The 12,980-nt window shown below is 37.2% G+C and overlaps 1 long non-coding RNA gene across 1 annotated transcript; it reads left to right on the top strand.

The window, feature by feature from the left end:
- The first annotated feature begins 2 nt into the window (after positions 1–2).
- Positions 3–8,594, top strand: LOC107517753. The gene is made up of 3 exons (XR_001598618.2): positions 3–2,101; positions 5,369–5,421; positions 7,721–8,594. It is a non-coding gene; the product is annotated as an uncharacterized LOC107517753 (long non-coding RNA).
- Positions 8,595–12,980: the final 4,386 nt, after the last annotated feature.

Here is a 12,980-nt window from a genome sequence, read left to right as displayed (position 1 = left end):
CGGGGCCTGGCCTCGCCTTGCCTCACGCGGCGCGCGGCGCGGCGCGGAGTGGGGGCGCTGGGCTGTTACTTTGATCTCTGAACCCCTCCGGGTTTGGGCAGCAGCTCTTTGTAGTCCCTGAGTCTCGCGGCCTGACCCCGGAGTCCAGGGCCGCCTCGATAAACAGCCCGAGGATTGTTTGGTTTTCTGGCCTTTAGGGTTCTCGCGCGTCACGATGCACCGCCCACTTAGTCCCCTGTTAGGAGTACGGCCCCTAGGCTGCGGGATTCTGTGAGAACACAGGAGTTTAGTGGCGATTCAACCCATTACAGCAAGCCTTAGGAATTTAAAGTCTGGGCATTAACCAAGCTGACTTCGAAGTGCGAAGACAGCTGGACTAGAAATCAGAACCCCTGGCTCCTGCCTCGGGCTCTGCTCTCCTTGGACAATGGATTTATTTCAGTTTCTCCATCCGTAAAATATGAGTAATATATTTGTCCTGCTTTCCCTACAAGATTTTTCTTTTTTTAAAGCATGATTAATGTACATTAAGGATGTTCCTCCATTTTAGCTATAGAAGTACTTCTGTGGTTTTTGCTGTAAATCGTAGTGGCTAGAAAAATTTGGGAAATGTGGACGAGTTTCCCCAATTTGCGAAAGCTCAAGCCGATCGGTTTAAGAACTCAATCAGTAAGATTTTACTGCAGGTTAAAACCACAGTTTAACTGGGGAAATCCTGACTCTGGGTTTAATTTAGTACTTCTAATTAACATTTTCTCTTTTGCCCTAAAATCAGTCCTTTCTGAAGTTACTTTTATATTTTGAAGTCATGAATAGAAAAATATTCAGCATTTCTTACCAACCTTGTGCATAAAAGTGTTAAGAGATTCTGTATGATCAATGATATTAAATTGCTTTCCTTCCAAATATGAGGATAAAATTTTTCTTGCCAGTCTTTTGTATGAGAAGCTTTATGCTTCTTACCTACTGCCAAATTTTAATTTCTAGTTGAGTAATAGTTGTAGCAGTATATCCTTTGTCAATTTAAACCAGGGATAAAATGTTTTTAAAACCGGTAGTGTCCTGTTTTTGAAACCTGTTTTAAAAGACTCCTTTTAAAAAGTAGGTCTTGTTTTGGATAAAGATCACATTCTGGCAGGAACCCTAATATGTGAAAATCACAAATACTTAAAATAATACAATTTCATGCTTTGAAAATGTATTTATGTCTGATAAGGCGACAGGAATATAATGTAAAATGTGAAAAAAATAATGCTAATGTGATTCAGAAATAGTTAAGGTTACGGTATCAGTGAAATTAAGGGGGAAAGATGAAAATAGCCTCAATAATAGAAAATGAATTACTGATAGAACATTTTGAAGAAATGTTTAGATTAATATGAGAACTCTTATTGATCGTTTTAATAAAATCCTGTCTATCTCAGCTACCATAGGTGCAGCTCTCTTCCTTGTGGCCACAAGGAGTGTAAATGAAGCAGCATCCAGCAACACTATAGTGGACCTTGAAACAATCCAGTCAGGCTGGAGAGTTCTGAAAACCCTCTGGGAGGTGAAGAAGCTTTGGTGGCTTGTGGAGCTTCACAGTGCTACGGTCTGTCTTGTGGCTAGTAGAAGGAGATGCCAGAGAGGCAGTGGGGGCACTGGAGAGCGTAAAGAGAAAAGGAGACAACATAATGCATTATCTAAGGAAAGGGATGAATTTCAGGGAATTGGGAAAGTACATAGCATATTTGTCCACTTATCAACACTTCACCATTAAGCTCTTCTTGGATTAAATTGACTATTTCAGGAGAAGCCTTCTCACTAGAATGCTAGTGAAAAAAGAAGGGAGACCAAATGAAGGGCACTTTCTCCTTTAGCCACCATGTTTAGGTTTTCTTATGAGTACTTTTGGGTTTTTTTTTTTGGCAACAAAGACAGCAGTTATAAATATTAAGTCACAAGGAGTTCCTTGCTGAGCTTTTGTTGCAACAGCTTGGTAATAACAGTATCACTAAGCCTTCTCCCTGGGGACTGCCATGCAACAGTTCTTTTGAAGACATGCTTGATCCCACCTCACTTGCTTCTTCCTAGCTGATCAGAGGGACCAGCTGTGATACAGGTAAGCTCTTTCAATAAAGAATCTGTTTATTTGGGAGAAATTGTTGGCTGTGATTGTAAACTGGAGAACCAAATGATGGATAATATGACTGAAGAGTTTAGATATCTACTCCAACTCTCTCTGGTCCCTTTACACTTAAATGTCCACATAGAGCTAGGTCATAGATTGTTCATAGTTTTTCTGTAAAATGAGGTGAAAAGGGCACAAGCCTTAGAGACAATCCCTGGATGCACTGCTGGAATTTTCTGTTTTGGCATAGTTGATACTCATCAATAGTGTATGAACTTTTTCTGTTTTTTCTTTTTTCTTTTCTTTTTCCTGTTGTATAATAGAACTTTGTAAGAATGTTACACCGGATTCAATTTAATTTAGTTAATGCAATAAACACTTATTGGGTGCTTATGACATACATATGGGACACCATGGCGGACATATGAAAGAAAGACAAAGAGGACCTAGCCCTGCCCTTAGGGACGTTATAGTCTAATAGGGATGATAAAATTTGCAAACAAATAACTATGAAACTAAGTAGACCAGGTTATAAGAATATTTTTAATTATGAAGAAATGCTTATAAAACAATGTCATAAGGAAAATTAAACTGCACACTAAACTGTTTATACAAATTGAGTTTTCTTAAAAAGTACACATATAAAGATTGAAAGAGAATACCCCAAAACGATAACAGTAGTTCTATGGGTGATGGACTTAAAAGTGATTGTAATATTCTTCTTTATTCCTTTCTATTTTTTCAAACATTTTTAAATGATGAATCTGTGTTTCTATTAGAATAATTAAAATAAGCTTATTAAATGAGAGTACTTTAAAGTACAAAATTCAGTGTAAGTACAGAGGGAATTGGGAAAGCTTTAGGATTTATGTCTTTCATAATGATGAAAACTTTCCATCTTGGAAATAGATAATGAAATTTTATTGAGTCGAAAAGGTATATTATATTCCTACAACTTTTTCTCTTTATAACATTTGACTAATCTCTCAAGTATAGCTCTAGTAGCTGCTAGCTGGCATATTACCTTTTAAATTTTATATTATTTTAGATATGTCTTTACAGTGTTTTATTATATATGCCATAGAGAGCTATTTTTCAAATCAATAGTTGTTAATCACTAGTCATTTTCCTAGGTAGAATAGATGAACTTGGTGAAGAATCTACTTGTCCCATTGACCCTAGAAATACTTTATTTGATCATTGACTGGCAAGGGCTGTTCCTTTATCCTCGTGTTCAGTATCTGTTAATATTCAACCCATGAATACATATTCTCCAAGGTTTACTAGGCCTCTAGAAAAGAGACTTATTATAATATTCTATGAGCCAGCTGCCTCATCAGCCCATGCTGTTTTCTTGATGGATGGCTTGGGTAATGAAACTTCCCATGGTGTATGATGAAGTTGCAAAAGTTTGTCAGGACAGAATTTAGGTGGCATACATAGGCTTCAGCTAACTTGAAAGGTGAGAGCTTGGTTCTATATAACGCAAATAGATTATTTCCTCTCTCTGTGCCTCAGTTTCCTCACTTATAAATGGAGATAATAATAATACCTATTTCATGGGTTTATTTTGAAGATTAAATTTGGCATTTGTAAGCATTTGATACATAGTTGTTATTATGATGTATAATAGACCTGGAGGATTGTGGTAGGTTCTTTTTTCTTTTTAATAGATCACAGGAAGAAGAGGAGGCAGGAAAATATACTGAGAAGATGTGATAATCTTACCTTTCTTTCTTTAAAATAGTAAGGGACAAAAAAATATGTAAAGAAATAATTGCTACATAATGTGATTCATGCAACAACAAAAGTTCGTTCAAGATACAGAAAAGGGAATGATGAACTGGACATGGATCAGGGAGAGCTTTCAGAAGTGCCACTGGGGCAGAATTTTGAATGATAAATGAGTAGTGGGGGGTGAATGCGGGTAGTGATGATGGGGGACATGCCAGTCAAGGAAGCATCATAACTTAAGGTTGATCCTGGTGGTAATTGAAGGTTGGGAGTAGTAGTGAAAGATGAGCCCAGAGAGAGAGAGTGGATCCAGCCTGTGAGTTAAGATTGCCCTTCCTATATGTAGATGTACATTTGTGTCAGAGCTTCTTAAAGGGGCTTACTGTTCCCTGAGCCCTTTTCTCCTACCTTTCCAGATCTATGCTTTTTAATTCTATTCCCATTAAAGCGAAGCCTTAGCTGAGCAGGCTCATTTAGGTACTTCCTCTCAGTTATGAGAGGAAGCAGAGTCTGTCACCTCAAAATGGGCTCTTTTAGGGTATTGATTATTTTAAGCTAATCAATTTTAAGAATCAAAAGACTCAGGAAAAACCTTTGACCTTCCCTATAACTGCCTGAAACAATTTAGATAGAGGACCTGATCCTGGAAAGGAGCCATCATTGTAGATTACTATTGTTTAATATGGACTAGTATGCCATAGACAGGGAGGAACCTAGCAAGGCTCCTTTGATCAAAGTCCGCTCTGTGTCCCATTATTAAAGATGGCCCAGTAAACATTTGTTTACTGAACATTTGATTTTTCATCTCCCTGTGAATTGCCTTCCTGTTCTTTGAAGTCCCAAACTACAACTCATCTTTCTCAACTGCCTGATTTGTCCTGAGTCCCACATTCTTATGGACTCCTCCACCACCCCGCCCCTCCATATGTACATATGTAATAACTTTGGTTATTTCCTCTTGTTAATCTGTCTCATGCCCATTTGATTATTAGACCAGCCAGAAGAACTTAGAAGGGTAGAAAGAAAATTATTTTTCCTTCCCCACAGTTATTTTTATCCATTTGAGGAGCATTGCTCCATAACTTCCCAGATACACCTGTATATCTACTACTTATGGCTCCTCTACTGTTGACTTTCCCCCAGCAACATCCAGAAAGGCCAGCAATAGTTGTTTGTGAAGTTGTCACTGACTTCTCAAATATCATCTCAAGGTAGACTATGTTCCAAATGAATTCAAATATGACTCACCTAGAAAGACAGATTTGTATATTAGTAATATAGAGTTCCAGGTTCACATACACATCTGCATAGGATCAGCCTGAGTGAACTTGATTTGGTGGGTATCCCACATGGCATGCCAAGGTGCTGGAAGTCTCTGTCTGCAAAGGGTGCATCTGGTAGGAGTATAGTCTGGAGGTGGTATATGTTGAGACCTTCCTCGGACCCCACCAGGGCTGACTGAATTATGCTGGCCAACACTCTTCCATGGCTAAGGCAAATTTTCTGTCTTTTTGTTTCTTATAGAATGTCTTTCTTTTTGGTGACTATCAGCATTCTTCTACTTGTTCAGGGTGCAGGTGAGTCACTTTAAAAAAAAAAACTGTAGATGTTTCTGAAACAGCTTTGGAAATAGTGAAGAAAATAGTGATCCGGAGATTATATATTTATTTATTTGTTTATTTGATAGGAATAACAATGCTTTGTTTCACGGGGAATGATGAAGAACAGATGGGGAAAATATAACAGACAGTAATTGTAAAGCATTATTGTTTACTCACTTTTTTAATGAGAAGAGCCTCCCAACCCCCTAATTTATTTTTTCCATTTGAGGCTATATCCGGGTAACTACACTTATTCACACTTATAATTTGAATGCCCCTAACTAAAGAAATACTAGACTCCCTACCTCCATACCTCTCTCCTGCCTGGCCCACACTTCAAATGACTGTGGCAAGTGCTGAGAGTATAGTACCATAGAATATTTGAAATCAGATGTGTCCTGAAAAATCTGGATGGACAGTCAATACAGTCATCTCTATACTCAGTTCTTCAAAACTGTTGAGATGAACAGTATATAGATGTTTAAAATGTTAATGTAATTCAGCTAACCAGAAGTATATATGCAAAAATTTCTTTAAAAAAATGTATCCAAAATCTGCAGTATAACTACTCCACAAAGTCATCGAACACATTTATAGTTTTCAGGCATATGCTATCTCTCAGGGACTGAGCAGTTCTGCTGGTTGCTTAAAGGTAGCAGCAGCTTGAAGGCATCCTCAGCCTCCAGAGATCTACTCAGGAGTTAGTGCAAGGCCTGGGCCACACAGATTACATCTACCGACTCTTTTCTTTTGATGCTTGAGTCTGTGTGTGTGTGTGTGTGTGTGTGTGTGTGTGTGTGTGTGTAATGGGGAGCAGAAGGGCAAAGTAGGATGGTAATTCACTCATAGGAATAACCCAGTCAAATGACAGGAATGAGTGTGTATGTAGGTAAGAAAGAGAAAGATGTGTTCTAATAATATCTTACATTTTGTAGCAATATTGACAACCTAATACTATGTGCTAGGTACTACAGTAGATGCTTTAGATATAGTATCTTGTTACAGTTTTCAAAGTGTTTTCTCACATTATTAGCCTTTTGCTGAGCCCTTGCCTTGGCTTCTAGTCCTTGGGAAGCTTAAGACACATGGTCTAGAAATAATACAGTGTTACAGATTCAAGTAGGGGACTATCTACAAACACATCAGTCAGAAAATATCTTTTATCTTATGAATTACATCATCAAGAGATCATGTTTCATGATTCGCTGGCTAGAACCTTTGGGTTCCTGAGGCTGAAACCCTTTCTATTGAGACCAGAAAGGGTGCAGCTGCAACAAGACCTCCTGGGTATAACTTGAGAAGCTAGAATCAATAATTCCTAATAAGTAAGCTACATATTTTGAGAGATTGGGAAGAGGGGCAGTTTACTGAGGTATCCACTCCTCTAGTCCATTCCTTCTTTCCCTCGGCAAAATGATTGAAACATATTATATAAAAACAGTACTTAAGGTCCCAAGGTATTTCATAACAACCCTGGGGCAGGTGTTCTTATCCTAATTATACACAAGGAAACTATAACTCAGACTAAGTGACTTGCCCAGTGCCAAATGACTAGTGAGAGGGATTTAGAACTAGAACTTGGATTTACACATTTTCAGACTAAGATTTGTTTATAACTATAATCCACTGCTTTTTTATTATAACCACATTCGACAAATAACAATAATTTGAGCAAGGCTTGAAATGAAACATAGGCTTTTCTTAGTCCTGAGCATTCAAACTGGGACTGGAATATACCATAGCATTCCAATGTCTCCAGCTTACCCATTGCAGATCTTGGCATGTCTCACTTCCATAATCACATGATCTTGCTATATAAATTTTGTTTTGTTTCTCTGGAGAAGCCTAATATATCAAGTACAATTATTAAGTATTTTCAAAGTGCTAGACATATTTCCTGAATGAATTCACTTAATCTTTATACTAATACTGAGGTAGGAACTGAGGAAAGAGCATTGTTCTGAGCCTAGCATAATGCAGGGAAAGACAGAACAGAACACACTGCAAGTCTCACCTTCCATGTCATCACTGGGTTCATTCCTCCAGCCTTCCAGTGATTTTATAAATGTTGAATTCTCTGTGCTAAGTTCTTATCTGCTAGAAATAACTAGAGTGATTTATCTGTTATTAAACCCTACCTGGTACAGCATTCACTGGTCTTCCTCAGTACTTTACTAATTTAATTTCTTCTTTGACCTTCTCAGTGTCTACAGAAGAGGTACAGGACCACCCTTTCACTGATGTTACACTCCCTTGCCATTTCTCATTTGTGCAGGGCACAGAAAATCTTGAGTTTTCTTGGGAAAGAGAAGACATCTAAGAGGAACATGAAGTAGAAAATGATTAGGATATTATCACTTCTTTAGGTACTATGATTTTTTGAAGTTTTCTCAAAGTTGATTTACCAGTTTTATAATAATACAGAGCAACTAGAAGACCAGAACTCCTTGTCTGAGGGAAGAGTCTCCATGGATTGGACTGAAATTTCTGAGGGGACTGTATCACTTTTACTCAGAAATGTGGATTTCATGGATGAAGTCATCTACAAGTGCTCAGCCATTGCACCACATGGAAGAGGCAAAAGTACAATTAAGCTAACAGTAGAAGGTAAGGAAATTTATTAGATAATCTTGGCTTTGAGCTCTGTCTTTTCATAGGGTTTTCTCTTCTGGTATCCTTGCTTTTTCTTTTCTACTCAAATTATTATAGGCTCTTTTCATTTCCATAATGAGAATCAGGTATTTGGAAGGTCAGTTCATCTTAGCAAAAAATGTTGCTCTGAACCAAAGCTGCTATATCTGCACCTATCATTCAAACAAACAAATAAACAAACAGAACATCAAAACAAAACAAAACACTGGCCTTATCTCAAACTCACCTAGCAAATTATAATACTGAAAACCAAAATGTTAAATAATAGTATTCCTATATGAAAACTCTGAGATATGATATGTGGTTTAGTAAGAATAGTCCTGAATTGGGAGTCTGGAGGCCCAAGTGCTAATTGTGGAATATTCTGGACAACTCATTTAGCTTTTCTGGGCTTCATTTTCTCACTATTAACATGTAGGATTGGACTGGACCAGTGGATCTCCACAGTGCCCCAGGGATCCACATCTTTCTTAGGATTACATGGAGAGTGGTCTTGTCACCAGAGATCTCATGGGGGAGGGTAGGGGAGGGGTTGAGGTAGAGGGCAATTAGAAGGTATGTCAGAATTACTCCAGGGTAGGGTGGGAAGAGATTAGAAGGTGATGGTGAGAATCATTTGTTATTTTTATAATTCTCAGCAGGGTAGCTGAGGTACACAGAGTTCGAAATGAACCCCCCAAAGAGGAAAAGATTCCAAAAATAACCACAGCAGTAATAGATGATAGCCGGAGGGCAGGAGCATACATGTCTCCTGATTTTTTCTCACTGTGTCTGGTTGAAAATTTTAACTACAGTGAACCTCAAGATCTTTTGCCAAATAAGAGTTAATGTAAAAACTCAGGGCCAGATTTCTGCTAGGCCAAACCTACTGGGGCTAAAATAAAAAAGGAACTAATTGTTTTATTATTTTGTCTAACCAGACTCTGAAATGCCCCAGGTACAGTTTGATAGGATTGATGATGAAGCTGTGGCAATATGCATCTCCCAGGGCTGGAACCTCGCATTCAATGTACCTGGCTGGACCAGGCCGAGAGGGAGGGCCGAGAGGGACCTGAGCAACCACAGTACCATAGAGGTCCTGGAGGAGCAGATGAATGGTTTCTATAGGGTGTTCTCCATCCTGAAATACCCTGTCAAATTGAATGAAAAATATATCTGCTGATATATTTTGACAGATATGAACCACCAGCCCTTCAGAATCATCTGAAAGTATCCGAGTGAGTGAGTGAAAGCAGGGTATATTTCACCACAGAGAAATCATTGGTTATTAATAATTACTGAATGCCAAATGTATCAGGCTCTTCTTGGCACTTTGGAGATTTAAAGAAACATCAGGAACATAAGCCTGTAGCCTGGGACAATAGAAGGTGATGAGATGGAGTCTCTGTGGGTTTAAAAAGAGACCACACACTTCAGGGACTGACAGCTTTCATCCTGATTGATGTGGCTGTTACTAATAATGAGGCTTCTGTTCCCCTGCAAAGGATATCAGCTTTATGATAAAGCAGGCTGAGTAGTCATAGCTGCCATTTATCAACCTCTCACTGTATGCCTGGCACTTTATATATTTCATTTTAAGTCCTTGACTCAACTCTGCAAAGTAATTGTTGTTCCCCTTCTATATGAGGAATCCAAGAAGTTCAATACTTTGACTAAGGACAAGGCTAATAAGCCCTAGAGTTAGGATTCAAACCCATTCTTTCTGAGTCCAAACTTCATGTGTCTTATTATACCACACAGCATTTCTATATCTAAGACCACAGACTGCCTGAATAGATATGAATCATAGAAGTCTGGAGAAGGGGGTCCCCTGTGTAATAAGTAATGAGACCAGAAATGAAGTCACTGCTCCACTCATGAATCTTGGACGATCTTAACATTGCTGTCTAAATATATTCTGGGGAACCTAGCAGTTCCTTTATAGAGTCTTTGAGAGAAAATTTGATGGATAATTGTTTGTGTTGGTTCTATTCTAGACTGTTTCCACATTCCTCAGGGAAGGATTCAAAGACTTGAGAAAGCATATAAGAAAAGGAATATTTATTTATTGAACACATACTCTGTGCTAGGGCAGACTTAGGTACTTTCACATACACACAGTAACCACGGAGGTAGGTACTAATATTACCCCATGGAGCAGAAAAGAAAACTGAGGGTGAAAGGTAAATTACCAAAGATTACATAGCTGAAAGTGTTAGAAGCTAGGATTTGAACCCAGTTCTATTAACAAAGGCCTGGGGACTTTCCACTATAACATGGTTGACTCAGGGGCAGTATGTTCCTTGCATTATAGTATCCAGAGCCTCAGGCAAAGTGACCAGTCTGTGCAGCCATGTGTAGCTCCACCTGCCTCTGGTGATAGTGGTGATTAATCTTACACCATAAATTAATTTCTTCTACTTGCCTGTGTACTTGACTTTAGTCCTTACCAAGACGTCCTTGAAGGGTTAGATCTTGCAGGGACTTTAGCCATCATAGCCTACTAAGCAAAACATAAAAGAGTGAGGAAACAGAAGTTTAGAGAGATAAGATACTTGTCTAAGGTCATACAGACTCTGTACAAGAAGTGTAAAGAGAATCTGACCATGCAAAGGTTGACAGGTCACCTTTCAGGTCTGGTCAACATGGGCATGGCAATTAATTAAAGCGTTCAAGACACTTTTGTAATACTGACTCTCCCAGTAACTATCGGTGAATATTATGTAACTTAAAATTACTCACTAAAATTTTTAATGATATAGGGAAAGGCTCACAATATAATGTTAAATTTAAACAGGCAAGTTATAAGCTTGTATGTGTAGTATGACCCCAAGTTGTTTAACTGTGCAGATGAAAAAGATAGGAAGTATAATAATTATTAACATCAGTTACCGGTTACTTCTGCATTATGAAATTATAGGCAGTTTTTATTTTCTTCTTTTTACTTGTCTATATTATGCAATATTCTATAATAAACATGCTATTATAGTCCAAAAGAGCTATACTTAAAAAAAATCTTTTTAGATATCTTTATGAAATATAATTCACATGTCATAAAATTTATCCATTTTGAAGTATACAGTTCAGCTGTTTTAATATATTCACAGAATTGTGCAACCATTATCATTATCTAATTTTAGAACATATTTATTACCCTAAAAAGAAATCCAATATTCATTAACAGTCACTCTCCATTTCTTCCACTGTTCCACCTGCCCCCCCCACACACACACACACTCCTAGGCAAACACCAGTCAACTTTCTGAACAATACGGATTTGCCTATTTGGACCTTTCGTTTAAATAGAATCATATAATATGTGGTAACTGGCTCCTTTCACTTAGCATAATGTTTTCAAGGTTCATCATCTTGTAGCATATATCAACACTTTATTTTTATTGCTGAGTAATATTCCATTGTATGGATATACCATACTTTATACATTTACTAGTTGATGGAAATTTAGATTTTTTCTGCTTTTTGGCTACAATGAATGATGCTGCTGTGAATATTGGTGTACAGGTTTTTATGTGGACATGTTTTCAGTTTTCTTGGATATACATCTATGAGGGGAATTGCTAGGTCATATGGTAATTCTTTTTTTTTAACCTTTTGAAGAACTACCAGACTATTTTCCGAAGTGGCTGCACCATTTTACATTCCCACTAAAAGTGTATTCCAGTTTGATGTTGGAATAGGGTTCCGCTTTTTCAACATTCTCGTCAGCACTTATTATCTCTCTTTTTTATTTTTGTCATCCTAGTGGGTGTAAGTAGTACCTCTTTGTGGTTTTGATTTGCATTTCCCTAATGGCTAATAATGTTGAGCATCTTTCATGTGCTGATTGGTGATTCCTATATCTTCTCTGGAAAATATTTGTTTAAATTATTTTCCCATAAAAAATGGACTACTTACCTTTTTATTGTTGAGTAGTAAGTCTTCTTTATATATTTTGAATATCAGTCCCTTATCTAATATATGACTTATAAATATTTTCTCCTCTTCTGCGTATTATCTTTGCACTTCTTGATGGAGTCCTTTGAGGCAGAAAAGTTTCTTATTTTAATAAAGTTCAGTTTATCTATTTTTATTGTCACTGTGCTTTTGGTGTCATATTTTAGAAATCATTGCCTAATCCAAGATCACAGAGATATACTTATGTCTTCTTCTAACATTTTTATGATTTTAGCTCCTATATTCAAATCTATGATCCATTTTAAGTTATTTTTTGTATATGATATGAGTTAGGAGTCCAACATCATTATTTTGTTTATAGATATTCAGTCTTCTCAGGAACATTTATTAAAAAGACTATTTTTTACTCCCATTGAATTGTCTTGACATCGTTGTTAAAAACCAACTGACCATAAATATAGCGTTTATTTCCGGACTCTCAATTCCATTCCATTGAACTATATATCTGTCCTTATACCAGTACCACACTGTCTTGTTCACCATACCTTTTTAGTAAGTTTTGATCCAGAGAAGTATGAGTCCTCCAACTTTGTTCTTCTTTTTCAAGATTGTTTTGGCTAATTCTTGTTTTGACATTTCCATATGAACTTTAGGATCAACTTGTCAATTTCTACAAAACAAGGAGCCTGGGATTTTGGTAGAGAATGTGTTGCATCTATAGATCAGTTTTGGGAGTACTGCCGTCTTAACAATATTGTCCTCCAATCTATGAACATGGATGTCTTTCCATTTATTTAGGTCTTCTTTAATTTCTTTCAATGACATATTGTAGTTTTCAATGTATAAGTCTTGTACTTCTTTTGTTAAATTTATTCCTAAGTATTTTATTCTTTTTGACACTTTGTAGATGCAATTGTTTTCTTAATTTTAATTTCGAAATGTTTTTTTGCTAGCATAAAGAAATACAATTGATTTTTGTACATTGATTT

The sequence above is a fragment of the Rousettus aegyptiacus genome, unplaced genomic scaffold, assembly GCF_014176215.1.
Source record: "Rousettus aegyptiacus isolate mRouAeg1 unplaced genomic scaffold, mRouAeg1.p scaffold_m13_p_4, whole genome shotgun sequence".
NCBI lineage: Eukaryota > Metazoa > Chordata > Mammalia > Chiroptera > Pteropodidae > Rousettus > Rousettus aegyptiacus.
This window is presented reverse-complemented; position numbering and strand designations above follow the sequence as displayed.